Consider the following 2,607-nt stretch of genomic DNA (forward strand, 5'->3'; position numbering starts at 1 on the left):
GGATGAAGATTGAAAAGAGGCCATTGAATTTGGCAGATAAGAGATCAGTTTTGTAGAGAGAAGTTCCCATTGAATGATGAAGTTATAAATCAGATTGCAGAGAAGTGAGTGATAAGAAAGGAACTGGAGGGAGTGAGAGAATTTGGAACTGAACAATTATAAAAATGAATGTTAAAAATTGTTTTTCCATGTAATCAAGAAGAAAATAAAATTTAAAAATTCTTTTAAAAATCATCAAGTGGCTGGCCCTACTGTTGCAAAGATGGTGGTACACTGGAGAGAAATAGGGAAGTCAGGAAGAATAAGTGGTTTTGGGGGGAAAATAATGAGTTTGGTTTGGAATATGCTGAGTGTAATATGTTTATAGGACATTCAGTTTGAGATATCTAATAGGTGGTTGGAGATGCAAGACTGCTTGAGGTTAAGTAGATTTGAGAATCAAGAAAATCTGCATTCAGACTCCATTAGTTCTTTCCCTGGAGGTAGATAGCATTTTTCATCATAATTCCTTTGAAACTGTCTTGTATCACCGTATTGCTGAACATAGGTAATCATTCACAGTTAAATTGTACAATATTGCTGTTAAATGGCTTTCTCTACAAGATTAGCCACACATAGGAGAAGAAATATGAGATGATAGCTAGTAGGTATGGACTGTCAAATGAGAGTTGTTTATTGTTTGATGGATGGGATAAGCATGGATATACTTGTAAGTGGTAGGAAAGAAGCCAAGAGACAAGGAAAGGAGAGATTGAAGATACTTGAGAGAGTGGGAATGAAAGAGGGCAATTTACTGGAGAAGATGAGATCAAATGAGATCACTTCTTCAGGTAGAGGTATATAACTTGGCAGAGATAAAGGCCACTTCTTTTTGTGAGATGGTGAAGAAAGAAATATGGTGGGAGACATCTGAATAGTTTAAGTTGAGGAGAAGAAGAAAATCTGGAAAATGGTTTTCATTTTATTTCTCCATGAAAAATGAGGCAAATTTTTAGCTGAGTTGTGGAGGAGGGGAAGCTATTAGACATTTGAGGAGGAACAAAAAGGTGTGAAAGACAACAGTAGGCTATCAAATTAATTAGAAAAGTATAGAAGGATTGTCTTCTGCCGTGAGGGTCCAGTTTGAGATTATGTAAATCTGTAGTTGATCCAGTAGGTAAGATTTTGCTATTGTCTTCAGCTTCCTTTAGTGACACCAGAATGGGGGGCAAAGGTTGGTGAGAATAATCCAAAGCTGGGGCTTATCAGTACAAAACTGGTGATAAGATGAGGAGGCCAGGGATTCAAGAGAAGAGGACAATGCAGAGTTGAATTGGTTCATTAAAGAGTCAAAATGGGGAAGATAGTAGAGTGTAGTCAAACATAGGAGTGAGGGCTTGAAGAAGCACTAAGGAGACTAGAGACTGAAAGTGACCTTGAGAATGAAGAATAGGATTTGGGTTGGATGGTAGAGGGAGAGGTAAAATGGCAAAGATTCTGATCAGATAAAAGAATTTCAGAATTTATAAATATTAATGGTCGGTGATATGATCATCTAAGGTGGGGTAGAGGAGTAGGCCATATGAGGAACTGGGAGGATAGGATGTTTGAGGGAGTATTAATACAATGTTGAAGTCCCCCAGGGTAAGGGTAGGAGTTGGGAAGGACAGAGGCTGTGAGACACACACTGAACTAATTGAGAAATGTCTTAGATGTCCATAGACAACAGCTACTAGAGTTTTGATTGAGTGGTAGCTATAGTTTGAGTGAACCACTAAGGAGGACACAATATTAAATTATTATAATTTAAAATATAAATTAAAATATTAAAATATTAAATATTTTTATTTAATTTTTTCCTCAATTACATGTAAAAATAAAATTTAACATTCATTTGTCATTTTTGAGTTCCAAATTCCTTTCCTTCCATCCTCCCTTCTTGGGAAGGCAAGCACCTTGATATAGATTATATATGTACAGTCAGGAAAAACATTTCCATATTAGCCACGTTGCAAAAGAGAACACAGACAAAAAAAAAAAAAAGAAAGAAAAAGAAATCCTAGAAAAATAAAGTAAAAAAAAAAAGCATGCTGCAATCTGTAGTCAGACTCTAGCAGTTCTTTTCCTGGAGATGGATAGCATTTTCCATCATGAGTCCTTTGGAATTGTCTCATATCATCGTATTGCTGGAGAACAGCTAAGTCATTTATAGTTGATCATTGTACAAATATTGCTATTACTTTGGGCAATGCTCTCCTGACTCTGCTCACTTCATCAGTTCATGTCCAATGATCAAGTGATAAGTACTAGAAGTATTGAATCAAATACATCTTGACATTCTTGCTATAACTAAAACCAGAAGAAATAAATTGTAATTCAATGGAGGATGGTTCCCAGATATCCCTTGGAGACAGAAATAAAGAAGTTGACAGAGTTGGTTTTATTGCACACCCAAAGGCAACAAGAAACTCCATTTTGTGGGACATCTAGTTGTTTCAAGTTACAGTGCTTTTATGTGTATTTGCACAAAGATCACCCACCCCAGAAGAACTGCAACTAATACCATTACTAGGTCTGTATCCCAAGCAGATTTTTTTTAAGGGAAAAGGATCAATTTGTAAAAAAAAA

Source organism: Gracilinanus agilis, chromosome 4 (genome assembly GCF_016433145.1).
Source record: "Gracilinanus agilis isolate LMUSP501 chromosome 4, AgileGrace, whole genome shotgun sequence".
NCBI lineage: Eukaryota > Metazoa > Chordata > Mammalia > Didelphimorphia > Didelphidae > Gracilinanus > Gracilinanus agilis.